The sequence below is a fragment of the Delphinus delphis genome, chromosome 10, assembly GCF_949987515.2.
Source record: "Delphinus delphis chromosome 10, mDelDel1.2, whole genome shotgun sequence".
Classification (NCBI taxonomy): Eukaryota; Metazoa; Chordata; class Mammalia; order Artiodactyla; family Delphinidae; genus Delphinus; species Delphinus delphis.
The window spans coordinates 32,737,397-32,756,155 of NC_082692.2; the positions used below are offsets into that span (position 1 = coordinate 32,737,397).

General features: G+C 38.2%; 2 protein-coding genes across 4 annotated transcripts in view; both read right to left on the reverse strand.

The window, feature by feature from the left end:
• RPL7L1 (ribosomal protein L7 like 1) overlaps positions 1–18,759 on the reverse strand; it is a 162,233-nt gene that overhangs the window by 53,514 nt on the left and 89,960 nt on the right. The window lies entirely within an intron of this gene.
• BICRAL (BICRA like chromatin remodeling complex associated protein) overlaps positions 1–18,759 on the reverse strand; it is a 104,657-nt gene that overhangs the window by 42,613 nt on the left and 43,285 nt on the right. Inside the window, exon 1 of one of the 3 annotated variants that reach the window (XM_060021810.1) lies at positions 9,214–9,754. The exons of the other annotated variants lie outside the window; for them this stretch is intronic. The gene's annotated coding sequence lies outside the window, so the exon portion shown is untranslated. Of the gene's footprint in view, positions 1–9,213; positions 9,755–18,759 lie in introns of those variants that run through there. 3 annotated transcript variants of the gene reach the window in all.

The following is an 18,759-nucleotide window of genomic DNA, read 5'->3' on the forward strand; positions in this document are numbered from 1 at the left end:
TGATTCCTTCTAGTGTATTTTTCATTTCAGTTATTGTATTGTTCATCTCTGTTTGTTTGTTCTTTAATTCTTCTAGGTGTTTGTTCTTTAATTCTTCTAGGTCTTTGTTAAGCATTTATTGCATCTTCTCGATCTTTGCCTCTATTCTTTTGAGGTCCTGCATCATCTTCACTGTGATTGTTCTGAATTCTTTTCCTGGAAGGTTGCCTATCTCCACTTCAGTTAGTTGTTTTTCTGGGGTTTTATCTTTTTCCTTCATCTGGTACATAGTCCTCTGCCTTTTCATTTTGTCTATCTTTCTGTGAATGTGCTTTTCGTTCCACAGGCTGCAGAACTGTCTGTCTCATTATTTTTAATGGCTGTGTAATATTCCAGTGTGCATGAATCATGATTTATGCTCCCAAGTGCTGGGTGGAGGCAGAATATATACATGTGTTTGTAAATATTCAGACCCTGAAATGAGGCACAAATAACCAGCAACACCAGCTGCTTCTGTGAGGGAATCTGGGTGGCTGGAAACACAGAGGAAGGTATACACTTCACTTATATGTCCTTTTGTACCTCTTGAATGTTATGCCACATGCGTGAAAGGCCTATTTTAAGAAATAAATACAATTAATACAGGAATTTCCTGGCAGTCCAGTGGTTAGGATTCTGGGTTTTCACTGCCTGGGGCCCGGGGTTTGATTCCTGGTTGGAGAACTAAGGTCCTGCAAGCCACACGGTGCCCCCCACACCAAATACAATTAATAAAACAAGGAGGATGGGGGAGACCCATGAAACACAAGAATCTCAAATCAGTCTCACTCTAGGTAAGCATACCAGAGATCAAATACCTGGAAAATTTTCAAGCAGCCTAGTGGTCTCAAGAATAATCTACATCAGCTATCTGTAAGAAATATCTTCCAGACAGTCTGATTTTCATTAAGATCACAGAAAGATTTTAAAGACCTCTAAGACAGGGATAAAAAGGAAGATGACAGGCTATTTAAAATTTTTTTCATACAGTGGGAACAGTCTGAGCTCTCATATCAAGAAATGTATTGGTTTCAAGAACAGCTATTTCAGGAAAGCTAGCTAAGCAAATCAATTCTACTGATTTAAGATATTATAACCTAGCAGCAGTAGAAGAAAATTTTTAAAGTCATACACAGGATTTCAAATACTTCACAAAATGAAATTTGGTATGTGACTGCTATAACAAATGATTCTCTTCTCTTCCTTATATGCCTCTCTGTTCTTTTTCTTCTTCCAAAAACATTACATAGTGAAAATGACTAGGAAGCTAAAACTTTAAAAGATCACCAAGAGTCAATATAATAGGCTATCTTACCAACATACAAAAAATTACTGACACTTGCTTTATTTGCACTAATTTGGTATAGCATCAGTATATGCCATAATTTCCCAATCATTTACAAACAAATTTACCTTTAAAAGGTGCTGAGGCTAGCAGAGGGATCATTGGGAAACTTTATTTAAGCAATCATGAGCTGTGGAATGGTTGCAGTGTTCTCATGTGATCTGTGCCTGAGCTATTCAAGGTATAACGAGCTGTAGTCACTTTTATTTTTACCCACATATTTACCAGTTCAGTGCTGTTCATTCCTTTGAGTAAATCCAATTTTCATCTGGTATCATTTTCTCCCTTCTGAAGGATTTCTTTTTTTAAAATAATTAATTAATTTATTTATTTTTGGCTGGGTTGGGTCTTCGTTGCTGTGTGCGGGCTTTCTCTAGTTGTGGCAAGTGGGAGTTACCCTTCGTTGTGGTGCGTGGGCTTCTCACTGTGGTAGCTTCTCTTTGCTGCAGAGCACGGGTTCTAGGCATGAGGGCTTCAGTAGTTGTAGCACGCGGGCTCAGTAGTTGTGGCTTGTGGGCTCTAGAACACAGGCTCAGTAGTTGTGGTGCATGGGTTTAGCTGCTCCGCAGCATGTGGGATCTTCCCAGACCAGGGCTCAAACCCTTGTCCCCTGCATTGGCAGGCGGATTCTTAACCACTGTACCACGAGGGAAGCCCCTGGAGGATTTCTTTTAATATTTTTGTAGTACAGATCTGGTGATGAATTTTTTCAGTTTTCGTATGTCTTTAAAAAAAGTGTTTATTCTGCCTTCATTTTTGAAATGTATTTCATGGGACATATAGTTCTAGACTGAGTTTTTTCTTCTCTTTTGGATCTTTAAAGATATTGCTACACTGTTTCTTGCTTGCATTGTTTCCAAATAGAATTCTGCTGTCATTCTTACTTTTGTCTTTTTGTACATGATAGGTCTCCCCTCCCCACCCCACTCCCACTCCAATGCTTTAAACTTTTTCTCTTTATCACTGGTTTTAAGCAATCTGATTCTGATATGCCTTGGCATCATTTTCTTCATGCTTCTTGTGCTTGGGGTTCATTAAACTTCTAGGATCTGTAGGTTTATAGTTTTCCTCCAATTTAGAACAATTTCAGCCATTCCTTCATATATTTTGTGTCCCTACCCCTCCTTCAGGGACTCCAATTACCTATGATTATGCTGCTTGAAGTGGTTCCACAGTTCACTGGTGCTCTTTAAAAAAAATTTTTTTAAGTGTCCTTTTATCTCTCTGGCTTTCATTTAGGATAGTTTCTATTGCTATGTCTTCAAGCACACTAATTTTTTCTTCTGCAGTGTCTAATCTGCTTGTTAATTGCATCCAATGTATTTTTTATTTTCAAACATTGTAGTTTTCATCTCTAGGAGTTGGGTTTTTTTTAATATCTTCCATTTCTTTATTTAATATGTTCAATCTTTCCTCTACCTTCTTGAAATTATGCAGAATAGTGACAGCTTTTTAATGTCCTTCTCTACTAATTCTATCATTTATATCATTTCTGGGTCTTTTTCTACTGATTGATTTTTGTCCTCCTCATAGTGGGTGGTATTTTTCTCCTTCTTTGTATGCCTGGTACTTTTTTATTGGATTCCAGACATTGCTAATTTTACATTATTGAGTACTGGATATTTTTGTATTCCTATAGATACTTTTGAACTTTGTCTAGGACACAATTAAGTTACGTGTAAATGGTTTGATTCTCTTGAGGTCTGCTTTTAAGCTTTGTCAGTCTTTAGTCTAGGGCTAATTTTGCCCTATAGTGAGGCAATACCCTTCCGAGTACTTCACTTGATGTCCCATGAATTACAAGGATTTTTGCAGTCTTGCAGGTGGGAACACAAACTCTTTCTGCCCTGTGTGAGCTCCAAGTGTTATTTCCTATAATGCTTTTGGTTGATTCTTTCCCATGACTTGGGTAGTTTCCCCACATACATGTACCGATCAGGTTACCAGCTGAAGACTCAAGAGAGACTCTCTGCAGCTCTCCAGGGTTTTATCTTCATGTAGCTCTCTCCTCTGGTGCTCTGCCCAATGAGTTTTAGCCACTTTTACCCCCCAGCTGCATCAGCTCAACTCAGGAAGATTACTAGACTCCATCTGGATTCCCCTTCCCTGCGCTATGGCCTGAAAACTACCCAGACAGAAGCTGGGGCAGTTACAGGGCTTACCTTATCTGTTTTCCATTTCTCATGAATCCCTGTCCTGTGCTGCCTGATATTCAATGTCTAAAAACCATTGTTTAATATATTTAATCTAATTTTTAACTGTTTTATGCAGGAAGGTCAATCCAATCCCTGTCATTGCATCTTGGTCCTATAGCGATTTTTAAGGTTTTGGAAGAAATCACTTTAGGAGGCAAGAACAGCTTATATGAGTTCATTAGCATGAATTATAGAATCAGAGCATCCTCAAAGGAGGAAAGGAGAAAGGGAGGACAGTAAATTGTAGTTTTATCCCCTGCCTCCTTCTGTTTTCTACCCTGAAGAATAGCTTAGGGAATGCGGAAAGCCGCTTCACTAATTACTACCTTTAATGAACTTGTTCAGTGGTTGAAAAGAATAAGCATTTAAACAACATTTAGCACCCACTATGTGCCAGGTCCTCTGTTAAGGACTGGGAATATCAAATGAGTATGACATAAAATGCAATAATAAATGTAAATACCCTTAACATTTTTGTGGGACTGTAAAAGCAAGGCCAAGAAGTAAATTATTATGTTATTCTGATAAGTGTCATGATGAAAAAGTTACACCATAAAACAGTCACTTACCCAGGGCAAGTAACTGTTTACATCATCTAAGATATAAAGTATTTTCATCTTATTCCTTTTACTATATTGTCACTGTTATGGACTGTTAAATTTTATTTTTATTATTTTTTGGCTGCACCGCGCAGCACACGGAATCTTAGTTCACCAACCAGGGATCAAACTTGTGCCCCCTGCAGTGCAAGCACAGTCTTAACCACTGGACCACCAGGAAAGTCCCCGGACTGTTAAATTTTGTAATTGCAAGGCTGTGTCAAACTTCCTGGCACAGTTCCTGATTGTAAGGAACTCTCTTTCTTTGGGGAGAGATGCAACAATTCATCACAACGCAAGGTAAGAAGTGCTAGAGCTTTTGGCGGGGGTTCCCAAGCTTTTTCAGGTGAAGTCACTGGTCATTTTTTTTGTGAAATAATATGACATTTTACTAGGAGAAAACACTAGTATATTTTCACAATTATGCCCATTTGTAAGAAAAAGAAGCTGTCAAACTCAACAAGATGGGCTCTGAGTTTTTCCTTTGTTATTCAACCAAGACCTTCATTCTTTTTGTAACTAGCTAGAGCCTACTAACAGCAAGGAAGAAAGGTGGAAAAAACTAAGAACATTATTAGGAGAAAAACTTAGGAATCAAAAAAAAAAAAATTCCAGGCCTTAAAGCTGCTTTAATTCCAACTTGGAATGAGGTGGAATAGAAACAAACCTAAATATATTAAGCAATCCAGCTGGCTAAACAATGCACTATAACATGGGGGGAAAGAGTGACCAACCTTGGGGGGTCAGGGGGAAGTCTGGCCAGGCTTTACAGGGGCTGGGGACATGTACAGGTCGGGGCGGGTGGGACACGGAATTTGGAAAGGGCTTGTTCTGGATACTGACATTGACTAGGCTTGTGATTACTGACAAATTCCAATCTCTCAGGGCCTGTTTTCTCATCTTTAAATGAAATTAATAGCCACATCACTGATTTAAAAACTTTGATCCCCGGGGACCTAGGATTCTCCGAGGGGTCCAGGAGCTGTCTTGGAGGCCTAAAGGTTGGTGGTAGAGGCACTGTAATGTTCCACTTCTCCCCTTTAACTCAGTGATAGAACTCTTAACTGGGAGAAAAAAGTTTGAAAATCATTTAACGTATCCAACTCCAGAACTCAGTGATTTGTTGTGTGCTGTAAAGGAATGACCTTTAATGGTGGCCAAACTGAAAATGGAAACACAAGGATCCACAGAAAGCAAGACATTCATGGTTATTTTAGCAAGAGAACAGTGATAAATATATCAAACTTCTTTAAGATAAATTCCAACATAGTGATAATGATCCTAAGTTTACTGACTATAGAACCATTAATCATACACAGATTGGTGTTTCTCAAACTGGGATCTGCAGAAGTAATCTTGGGTGGTCTGAGTTCTCAAGTTGGAGGAACATCAACAGATTTTAAAACCAGCCAGAAACACACATGCTGAAAATTTTCAGGGCTGATAAAATTTCTGCTTAACATGTTTACTAAAAGCCTCTCAAAATCTTGAGATCTAATGGGAATCTACTGACAGAAGACCTGTGTATGCATTGTCTGACTGATGCAAAGATGGTCCTGGGGAAAACATTTCCAGGTCTCTCTTTATCCTCCTTTAATCTCAACTGCCAATGCTGTGCCAGGCTGGGTAGAGTAGGTCTAAACAAAGGATGGCATCAAAAGAGACTGTGGGTTGGGTCTCAAAAGTCTTTGAGGTAGTTCAAGAGATACCCAACTCTGGAAGTAACAAAGCCCTGCAGCGTGGGAGGATGCACTTAACTGCCTACTCTCTCCCACTGCACAGCTAGTGGTGGTAAAGAACTCTGGGTAGTAAGTTATGGCTCAAGTATAGTGGACTAAAAGACTGACTTCAAATCTAAATGTTACTAACAGACTACCTTCTAGAAGCTTACAGTAAAAAACATATTACAGTGCTACCATCAAAAGTAGGAATCTTGTCATATTCATCTTCATATCCCCAGCAAATAGGACATAAACAGGTATAATAAATACTTAATAAATATCCCGGGTTTAGATGTAGGGCAGCTGTGGAGAAAGAGCCACCTGAGTGCTGGGCGAGAGCCTTCCAGGGTTCTTTGGGGCGAGAGGAATCTTGAAACCATGGATCACCTATATATGTTTTGAGACATGCTTTAGATGTTTTTTTCTGGAAGCCCTGCAACTACCGTAAAAATTGAATGTATTGTTGAAAAGACATATGGCCAATGGTGGCAGAGTCTGCATAGAACCATGCTTCGTGGTGTTCCAGGAAAAACCTTTCAGCTTGTTGGTTATATTATTCAGTCTGGCTGTATAACTCATTGTGTTTTTGAATACTTTGGTGGTGCTGTCATGTGTTCTGAACCATCAATAGAGCTTAAAATTCAAAATTCAGATATTGTCTTTGCAGAAAATTTTAGTCGACATTTTTATGGTATCCAAAGAGGTGACACTGTGATTGCAAAAAGCCCGAGTGATCCAAAATCAAATATTTGTAAAAGAGTAATTGGTTTGGAAGGAGACAAAATTCTTATCAATAGTCCATCAGGTTTATTTAAAAGCACAGTTATGTGCCAACGGGTCATGTTTGGTTAGAAGGTGATAATCTATAGAATTCGACAGATTCCAGGTACTGTGGACCTGTTCCATATGGACTAATAAGAGGATGTATCTTCGTTAAGATTTGGACTCAATGATTTTGGATTTCTACATGACAGCCCTAATGGCCACAGATTTTCTGATTGGCAAGCATTTATTCTTTTGATTTGATTACTGTCTTCTGTTCAAGTGAATTTATTATTGTCACTAAAACCACGTACTTGCTAATAAACTATTTGCTATTCAAAATAAATAAATAAATGATAAGTAAATAAATAAATGTAGGGCAGCTGCATTTTATGCAAATATTGTGTTCCCAAAGGCCTTGCCTTAAAAACTCACATAATTCTAGTTTAATCCTGAAAAAGAAATTTATAATTTCCCAAAGTCCATCAGCATTGAAAATTTGCTATTACATTCTGTTAAAAATTTTTTTAAGGGTTTCCCTGGTGGCGCAGTGGTTGAGAGTCCACCTGCCTATGCAGGGGACGCGGGTTCGTGCCCTGGTCCGGGAGGATCCCACATGCCGCGGAGCGGCTGGGCCCGTGAGCCATGGCCGCTGAGCCTGCGCGTCCGGAGCCTGTGCTCCGCAACGGGAGAGGCCACAGCAGTGAGAGGCCCGCGTACCGCAAAAAAAAAAAAAAAAAATTTTAAGGTGTAACAATGAAACTTGGGTTACATTTTTAAAAATAACTCATATCTTTTAGAGATCCCATACTGAAATAGGTATGAATGAAGTAATACGATGTCTGGGATTTGCTTCAAAATAATATGGACTGGGGAATTCCCTGGTGGTCCAGTGTTAGGACTCCACGCTTTCACTGCCAAAGGCATGGGTTCGAATCCTGCTTGGGGAAATAAGATTCTGCAAGCTGCGTGACACGGCAAATAAATAAATAAAATGAAATATAATAATAATAATAATATGGACTGGAGTTAGTTATTAAAAACATGGAAATCCGTCTCCCCTGCCCCCTCCAGAGATTCTGATTCACCAGCAATCTGGGGTTACTATGGGGTTTTCTCCCTGACCCCCTGAGGTTGGTCACTCTTTCCCCCCCCCCATGTTACAGCACACACTTGGGCACATTTCAGGCAAACTGGGGAAACTGTCCCCAACTGCAGGCAGATGGGACCTGCAAACAATGGCCTCTGGTCAGCTCAGAGACCCAAATCTAGGCTGCCAACTTCCCAAACTCAGGGGAAGGGTAGCTTCTTGGTAATCTGACTAAAGGAAATGCTGTAGGTGAAACTTTATTTGAGGATTCATCACTCTCAACCACCTTCAGTACCAGTCCCTTTCCACTACTTCCCCTCAAATAATTTATTTCTCCCTTCCTCTCTGTACTGTATTTACTCATATTTACATTACGATGTCAGCTCCACCAGGGCAGAGGTTTGTCTGTTCACCGACGAACCTCAGAATAGTGTCTGGCACGTGACAGGAGCTCAATGAACATGCCCGCCAGTTTTATTGAGACATAATTGACAAATAAGATTGTGTAAGTTTAAGGTGTACAATTTGATGATTTGATATATATCTATATTGTGAAATGATTACCACAAACACATCCATCCCCTCATATAGTTAATTTTTTTTTTTTTTTGGTATAGTGAGTACATTTAAAATCTACTCTCTCAAGAAATTCCAGGTATACAATATAGTATTGGTAACTATAGTCACCATGTTATACATTAGATCCCCAGAAATTATTCATCTTATAACTGAAAGTTTGTACCCTTTGACCAACATCTCCCCATTTCCCCCACCCCCCAGTCCCTGGAAACTACCAATCTACTCTGCTTCTACAAGTTCAACTTTTTTAGATTCTACATATAAATGAGATCATACAGTATTTGTCTATCTTTGTCCAACTTATTTCACTTAGCTTCTGTTTCATCCATTTAGTCACAAACAGCAGGATTTCCTTCTTTTTTATGGTTGAATACTATTTCACTGTACGTATGTGTATATCTAACTATCTATATATTTGTATTTATATATAACAATTTCTTTATCCATTCATCCAACAACAGACATTTAGGTGGTTTCCATATCTTGGCTATTGTGAATAATGCTGCAATGAATCTGAGGGTGCAGATATCTCTTCAAGATAGTGATTTAATTTCCTTCAAATATACATATAGAAGTGGGGTTACTGGATCATATGGTAGCTCTATTTCTAATTTTTTGAGGACCCTCCATACTGTTTTCCATAGTGGCTGCATCAATTTACATTCCCACCAACAGTGCACAAGGGCTCCCTTTTGTCCATATCCTTGCCAACACTTGTCATCTCTTGCCTTTTTGATGATAGCCATTCTCACAGGTGCGAGGCGGTATCGCACTGTGGTCAATGAACATTTTTTGAAATGAACTTATCACCCTTTTCAATATGTTGGTCACATGATGGCAAGACCTGCAACAGGATCAGGCATACCAGGGAAAGTGTGCTTATTCCCTTTTTCTTGAAACTTACTTCAGTTTTCCAAGAAAGCATGCTTACTTTGGACACCAGGTTATTCCTATGGGAGAGCAATCTAAAGTGGAAAACAAAGAATTATATTTAAACCTAGAACATACAGTGGTGCTAAAGTTACTTCCCACTATTCCCCTGCACACTATTCTAGCCAAACTGCCACTCTCCTAGCCCCCAAACACAATGCACACTTTCCCAGCATCTGCCCTGGTTCAGGTGACAACTTTATCTGAAATGCTCTTCTTTCTCTCCTACATCTACTGAAATTCCATCCGTTATTCAAAACTTAGTTTGAATCTACCTCTCTGAGTCTTTCTCTGACAACCTTGGGCTGTCTTGGATTTTCTACCGAGAATTCTAAAAGCACCAACCATGTCTTTTGACATTGATCAGCCACTGTTCTGTGTGATTAGCTTCATTATACCTATCTTCTGTACCCAACTAAAGCAGAGCCCAAATTTAAACAAAAACAGTATAAAGTGCTACAAGAGTACAATGAATTCTCCCATCCTAAGGCCAAGCAACTTTTAGACTGCATGCCTTTTTGGCATTAGCCAACTTAAAATTCTGGCCCATTACAATAGGCTCTGGCCTCATTTTGTACCTTAACCCACCTCACCCTCCCCTATATGGAACGCTTGTTTCTTCGCCATCTTGACCATTTGATGTCCCCCAAACTTATCATGCCACTTTTTCAATTCTTTGGCTTTGCACTTGTCCCTTTACTTAGAAGACAAAAGATCTTCCCGCCCATCTCCAAGTGGTCAACTGAGAATACCTCCTTATCTTTTAAAGCTTTGAGTAAAATGATTTTGCCTTTCATTTTTAAAAAAAATCCTGGGACCTCCTTATCTTTTAAGGCTTTGAGTAAAATGATTTTGCCTTTCATTTTTAAAAAAAAATCCTGGGACTTCCCTGGTGGCACAGTGGTTAATAATCCACCTGCCAATGCAGGGGACACAGGTTTGAGCCCTAGTCCAGGAAGATCCCACATGTGGCGGAGCAACTAAGCCTGTGCACCACAACTACTGAACCTGCACTCTAGAGCCCACAACTACTGAGCCTGTGCTCTAGAGCCCACGAGCCACAACTACTGAGCCTGCGTGCCTAGAGCCTGTGCTCCACAACAAGAGAAGCCACTGCAATGAGAAGCCCGCGCACCGCAACAAAGAGTAGCCCCCAGTCGCCACAACTAGAGAAAGCCCACGTGCAGCAATGAAGACCCAATGCAGCCAAAAAGAAAATTAACTAATTAATTTAAAGAAAATCCTGAAGCAAAATTAATTGCTCATTTATTTGTATCCCTAGAGCACGTCTGACATGTTACTAGATCTGACATGTGTGTGACAAAACTTTGCTTTTCTGACTCCCTCATTAGCTTACAAGTTCCATGAAAGCTGGGTCAATTTTGTTCCATCTTCATGTTACCAGAGTTTAGTGCAATGCCTGATACAAATGTGCCCAATAAACATGTTTTACTCCGTACTTAAGTAAAATTTTGGTCTTAAAACTAACTTTTTCAGGAGTGATGTCAGTTCCTTATCATTTGGTTTCCAAGAATATTCAGCTAGGCTACACAGGAGCACTTTAGCACAATCATAAAACACAGGATTCGGATGCAGGCTGGTCATCCATTGTCCAGGATCCACCAGCTTATGCTGGGCCCTTATGTGTTTAGCCAGGCATTCCTGCCAGGGAGAAAAAGGCTTTCAAGGTCAACTGATTCCCCATCTGATCAGACAGTTCAGCTCTCTGAGGCATATGAAAATGTCATTTTTTAAGATCCATATGACAAAAAAATTGTGTATCCTTCCATAATAACCTAATTAATATTTAACAAACCTCCTTAAAACAGGGATTTATGCACTGAACATCAACATAAAATATCTCCTGGAGTCCCAAAAACTTGAGCAGTAATTTATATTAATAATAGTTGTGTTCAGGGACTTCCCTGGTGCTCCAGTGGTTAAGAATGCGCCTTCCAATGCAGGGGGATGCGGGTTCGATCCCTGGTTGGGGAACTAAGATCCCACATGCTGCAGGGCAACTAAGCCCGCGCGCTGCAACTACTGAGCCCACCCGTCACAACTAGACAGAAGCCTGTGTGCGGCAAGGAAGAGCCTGCACGCCCTAATGAAAAGATCCCACGTGCTCCAACTAAGACCCGACACAGCCAAAAAAAAAAAAAAGTTGTGTTCATCAAAAGACTCAGAAGTAAAAGTCTAAGATGAAGTCTCTGGCACAGCCATGTATGGCTTTGTGAGGGCATCAACACTAGACCTTTAAAGAAAAGAAAAAAACTCTGCAGTACAGGAAAAACAGATGCTCTGCCAAAAATGTTTTCATAATTTCTTTACTGTGTTTTATAAGAGACAAGATTTTAATGACTATGGAAAACAGTAAACAGGAAATGACTGAGAAATGACTGAGAAATACTGCTGTCCTGATTGCTATTAAATGTTAAATAAAATTAAAACTATCTTTGTGATAATTCACAATACTGCACTACATAGAATAATAAGTACTAAAAAGATGAGTCAGTTCTTTTCAGTTACACGACCAAATTTCAAAGAACTCTTGTATTATACTTCCAAATAAAAGGTGAGTTTCTGTTTTAATCAGTGATTGCCACATTTATTACTTTCTTCCACTAAAAATAAACAATCATTCAGAGAATTGGCTCCAATGACAAGCTGACTTAGCAAAAGGAAGCAATGCCAACATTGAAATAAACACTCATGAAGATGAACCTGGTCATGCATCAACCAAAAACACATTAAGCCAAAATTTTAGGAATAGGAATTAAAAACTAGAAAGCCAAAAGTAAGTCTTACTTGCATCCTCTCCATAAAAACAAACTACCTAAATATTAAACACAAACGGCTCTTGACACTTTTAAAATTTTTAGTTTCATTCAGAAAAAAGATATCTTTTATTAAATGGAGATTTAATGAGTCATTTGTGTTTTTTTCCTAATTGAAAGGGATTTCTTTTAGAGAGCATTTTAAATGAAGCAAAAGAAAAAGCCTCCCAATGCGGTTTTTTCCTGCTTTTAAAAACAATGGATATTATTGCACAATACCGTTCATAAACAGAAAAAGGACTGCTGTTTGCATTTCCATCTTACAATCACAAAATTTACTAGAGTACAGTATGGTAATAATTAAGCTATTAGAAAATAAAAACTGCCTGATCTTTCTCTATATTTCCTCAAATGCAATAGGACACCATTGCTCTGTGTTAGTGCAGTTTGTACATGTTATTGTTTCTATGTATGGAACTGCTTTAAAAAATACTTTGAAATGGCAGTAATTATAAATAAAAAATCTTTTTCTTTTATTGAGCTTTAGTATTAGCAATCTGGTTAAAGTTATCATGCAAACTCTTGACTCTCACTGCTCTCTGTCAATGAGTAACATTCAAAATATTTTGGTTTTACGGTATGTTCCAAGAAAAACAAGCCCTATAAAAACAACTAACAATATTAAACAAAATTCCGTTTTACAAAGTCAATGATGTTACCAAGGAAGAGATGCTGAGGATTCTCTTTTATAAAAGCAGGCTCAAAAGGAAGATGTGTGCATGAGTCAATTTTTTAAGGAGAAGAAAATAAAAGGAAACTTTTAAAGCTTAAAAACGATTTAAGAAAGAATATGGGCAAATATATATGTAGCATATTACTCCAAGAAAGATTTCCCAGTTTCCACAAAAATTTTAAAGAAGCTGAATTAATCTCACTCTTCTAAACTCCGTTTAAGAAATATAAACTTCTATCTAGTGTGAAATCTTTTACAAACTTTAAGAAATGCCATGTGGACTGGAATTTAAATTGATAGTTTTTTCTATCAAAAGACCATAAGATACAGAGTTTCAGTTGAGGAAGATGAAAAAGTTCTGGGGAAAAACGGTGGTGATGGTTATACAACAAAGTGAATGTACTCAATGCCACAGAACTGTACTTAAAATGGCTAAAGGGCTTCCCCGGTGGTGCAATGGTTGAGAACCCGCCCACCAATGCAGGGGACATGGGTTCAAGTCCTGGTCCAAGAAGATCCCACAGACCGCAGAGCAACTAAACCTGTGTGCCACAACTACTGAATCTGTGCTCTAGAGCCCACGAGCCACAATTACTGAGCCCGCACACCACAACTACTGAGCCTGTGCACCACAACTACTGAAGCCCACACATCTACAGCCCATGCGCCGCAACAAGAGAAGCCACCACAATGAGAAGCCCACGCACCGCAATGAAGAGTAGCCCCTGCTCGCCACAACTAGAGAAAGCCCTTGCACAGCAACGACGACCCAACACAGCTAAAATTTTTAAATAAATAAACAAATAAATAAAATGGCTAAAATGGTAAATTTTATGTTATGTATATTTTACCACAAAAAAAGAAGAAAGCATCTCTGAATATTCTGACTTAAAAAAATACCCAAAAGAGTTTATTTGAAAATAACTAGCTGTACATCTATGATTAAAAATCTTAAAAAATTGCAGAGGAAGGAACATTCCCAAACTCATTCTATGAGGCCATCATCACCCTGATAACAAAACCAGACAAAGATTTCACAAAAAAAGAAAATTATAGACCAATATCACTGATGAATATAGATGCAAAAATCCTCAACAAAATACCAGCAAACAGAATCCAACAACACATTAAAAGGATCATACACCATGATCAAGTGGGATTTATCCCAGGGATGCAAGGATTCTTCAATATATGCAAATCAATCAATGTGATACTCCATATTAACAAATTGAAGAATAAAAACCATATGATCATCTCAATAGATGCAGAAAAAGCTTTTGACAAAATTCAACACCCATTTATGATAAAAACTCTCCAGAAAGTGGGCATAGAGGGAACCTACCTCAACATAATAAAGGCCATATATGACAAACCCACAGCAAACATCATTCTCAATGGTGAAAACCTGAAAGCATTTCCTCTAAGATCAGGAACGAGACAAGGATGTCCACTCTCACCACTATTATTCAGCATAGTTTTGGAAGTCCTAGCCACAGCATTCAGAGAAGAAAAAGAAATAAAAGTAATACAAACTGGAAAAGAACCAGTAAAACTGTCACTGTTTGCAGATGACATGATACTATACATAGAGAATCCTAAAAACCACCAGAAAACTACTAGAGCTAATCAATGAATTTGGTAAAGTTGCAGGATACAAAATTAATGCACAGAAATCTCTTGCATTCCTCTACACTAATGATGAAAAATCTGAAAGAGAAATTATGGAAACACTATCATTTACCATTGCAACAAAAAGAATAAAATACCTAGGAATAAACCTACCTAGGGAGACAAAAGACCTGTATGCAGAAGACTATAAGACACTGATGAAAGAAATTAAAGATGATACCAACAGATGGAGAGCTATACCATGTTCTTGGATTGGAAGAATCAATATTGTGAAAATGACTATACTACCCAAAGCAATCTACAGATTCAATGCATTCCTATTAAATTACCAGTGGCATTTATTACAGAGCTAGAACAAATCATATTAAAATTTGTATGAAGACACAAAAGGCCCCAAATAGCCAAAGCAGTCTTGAGGGAAAAAAACGGAGCTGGAGGAATCAGACTCCCTGACTTCAGACTATACTACAAAGCTACAGTAATCAAGACAATATGGTACTGGCACAAAAACAGAAACATAGATCAATAGAACAAGATAGAAAGCCCAGAGATAAACCCACACACCTGTGGTCAACTAAGCTATGACAAAGGAGGCAAGGATATGCAATGGAGAAAAGACAGTCTCTTTAATAAGTGGTGCTGGGAAAACTGGACAGCTACATGTAAAAGAATGAAATTAGAACACTCCCTACCACCATACACAAAAATAAACTCAGAATGGATTCAAGACCTAAATGTAGGACTGGACATTATAAAACTCTTAGAGGAAAACATAGGAGGAACACTCTTTGACATAAATCACAGCAAGATCTTTTTTGATCCACCTCCTAGAGTAATGGAAATAAAAACAAAAATAAACAAATGGGACCTAATGAAACTTAAAAGCTTTTGCACAGCAAAGGAAAACATAAACAAGACAAAAAGACAACCCTCAGAATGGGAGAAAATATTTGCAACCGAATCAATGGACAAAGGATTAATCTCCAAAATATATAAACAGCTCATGCAGCTCAGTATTAAAGAAACAAACAACCCAATCCAAAAATGGGCAGAAGACCTAAATAGACATTTCTCCAAAGAAGACATACAGATGGCCAAGAAGCACATGAAAAGCTGCTCAACATCACTAATTATTAGAGAAATGCAAATCAAAACTACAATGAAGTATCACCTCACACCAGTTAGAATGGGCATCATCAGAAAATCTACAAACAACAAATGCTGCAGAGGGTGTGGAGAAAAGGGAACCCTCTTGCACTGTTGGTGGGAATGTAAATTGATATAGCCACTATGGAGAACAGTATGGAGGTTCCTTAAAAAACTAAAAATAGAATTACCATATGATCCAGCAATCCCACTACTGGGCATATACCCAGAGAAAACCATAATTCAAAAAGGCACATGCACCCTAATGTTCATTGCAGCACTATTTACAATAGGCAGGTCATGGAAGCAATCTAAATGCCCATCGACAGACGAATGGATAAAGAAGATGTGGTACATATATATAATGGAATATTACCCAGCCATAGATAGGAATGAAATTGAGTCATTTCTTGAGACGTGGATGGATCTAGAGACTGTCATACAGAGTGAAGAGAAAAACAAATATCATATATTAACGCATGTATGTGGAACCTAGAAAAATGGTACAGATGAACTGGTTTGCAGGGCAGAAGTTGAGACACAGATGTAGAGAACAAACATATGGACACCAAGGGGGGAAAAAACCGTGGTGGGGTGGGGATGGTGGTGTGTTGAATTGGGCGATTGGGATTGACATGTATACACTGATGTGTATAAAATTGATGACTAATAAGAACCTGCAGTATAAAAAAACAAACACAAAAACTAATAGTAAACTTTCTTTGGGTTATTTGTATGGAAATATGTTAATATAAATGTTTCAGACATTACATGAAATTTCTAAAAATCTTATATGTTCTGGTATAATGTTATAAGTCATAATTCTAGTTATTACTTTAAAATGTGTAACTCAGAAATAACTAAATTTCCTTGTCAATTGCATTATTATGAACTTTCATCAAATCTTTAACCGTGGTCATTTTTAAGTCTTTTGTCATTTACAGACAGTTCTGGACTCTGATGCTTTCGCAAAAATGTTCCTATAAAAGGTTTTCATCTTCAAGGAATTCATGGAAAAGACTGACACGTACAGGTTTCTGGTAACTGACTAAACTGCTCAACCGAACGAATAAGCATTTTCAGAACTCTAATGGAAAACTGATGAATTCATAAAAGTGCTAACAAAAGATCAAGATGAAAAAAAAATTAATTACATGGGACTGAATGAACTGATGAGGATGATTATAATTTTTGTGACTTTGTTTGAATAAAAAAAAAAATCCCCCCCCACAAAAAAATCTTTCTATTTCTGGAAAAGTACTCTCTCCCTCAAGCTGGCAGCTTCAGGACACACGCTCACTGAGGGAAAATGAGGGACCTATGGCACATCAGTTAAAATTAACCTCAGCAAACAGTGGGGTGAAAGAAGCTGAGGCAGATCACCCCACAACTACCAACAGCCACAGATGTAGGAAGAAATCATCCCACAAAGGAAGGAGGAGGGTTCTTAACCCTGTTGTGGCTTCTGTCTGTCTGGTGAGGCTTATGGATCCCTTCTCAGAGTAATATTTCAAGATGCAGAGTATATGGAAGATTTTTAAAAAGTTATAAAAATATTTAAAAAATTGTAATATAGTTATATATGTGGTTCTTCATCAATGCATTAATATACTAGATGTAGTGGTGAGTCTAGTAACTACTATCATTTAGGAGATAGTAATCTTTCAAGATACCTGCAAATGTAATGTGATAAACAATATTTCTACTGGTAACATTCCCCAGGCACTGTTAATACTACAGTGGCTGGTGGCCTCCACTCACAGATTTAGGAAATAACAAATTTCAATTGGAGTCTAGTGAAAATAACATGCAATTTTTTTCGTATCCAAGTTCACGGGCCTCCCTCTCCCCAGTTCTCCCTAATTCTAACCACAGATCCTTTAGGGGTCAGTCCATGGAGCCCTTGTACTGTTGGGGTCCAGGACAGTTGTTCAACATGTGAAACAAATAAACTCAATCCAGTAACAAAGGAATTCTGAACATCTGAATATAATTCACAATATATTTTTAAACTTGCTAAGCACACAATGGCCATTTCTACACACTGTTTGGATGTACATTTTTGCAATGCAAAGATGCTGAAGGTGCTGCCAGATGCACAGGATGGTAGCAGCAAGCTGTCAATTTCAACAGTGCAGAAAGGATACTCTTCACTATCACCAAAGATACCAAAGAATGCCCTGAGAGAGGAAGGTGAAGTATAACCTAGTTTTCTGCAAGCTTAGTAGAGAGCAACAGAAATGCATTTTACAATTAAAAAAACCTGACACTGCAGTGGAAAAGCCCATCAACATTCTCCACCTTGGACCGGAGTGAGATACAAAGGTAAGTTTCATCTGATAAACATGCAACAATCCTTTCTGGAAAGCTTAGTCAAAATTCACATTTTTATTCTCCCAAATGTCCACTGTAGAAATTAGCCACATAATCATTTACTTTTCTAGTTTTTACATGAATGCTTGGAATTGAATAGACATGTAAATGAACACCTTTTTCTATACTCACTTCTGGGCTATCCTGCTATAGATTATTGAACCTTCATATAAGAGTCAAGTAACTTAGAAACAGCCTCTGGTGATCTAAGAATAAAACACTATGTTTCGTTTTTAAGGTCAGCTCAGTGTAATTAAAAAAAATTTTTTTGGACTTAAAACCACATCATTCTGAAGTGGCAGTCACATGTGCTAGAAGCAAGTGATGTCGGGAAACTGCGTAACTGGTTTCGAACACAGTCCCAACTTCTGAGAGATTTGTGCCACAACACAACCCTTTTCCTTAGGAAAGAGGTGAAGACTTTTCATTTAGTTTGACCCTCTTCTATCACTTCTGGGTCATTTAAAATAGGATAGATCCATAGCTCTATTACCGCCATTATTCAGTATCGTTCTTTTGAACAAATTAGAATAAATTTTTTTTGCTTCATTATGTCTTCATAGTCTTGCCTTTAGAACACCTTATTTACCTCTCTAAATATTTAAGTTCTTCAGTTTTGCTTCACCTAGTAAAATTATTTTTCTATGAAGGTTCGTCATTATTTAACTTTTTCTTAAACTTCTAATGAAAGCTTGCAAATTTTGTTAATGAGTCTCATACCATTAATATCATAATTTTTCTTTAACAAATTACATTAAAATAGCATGGGGCTTCCCTGGTGGCGCAGTGGTTGAGAGTCCGCCTGCCGATGCAGGGGACACGGGTTCGTGCCCCGGTCCGGGAAGTTCCCACATGCCGCGGG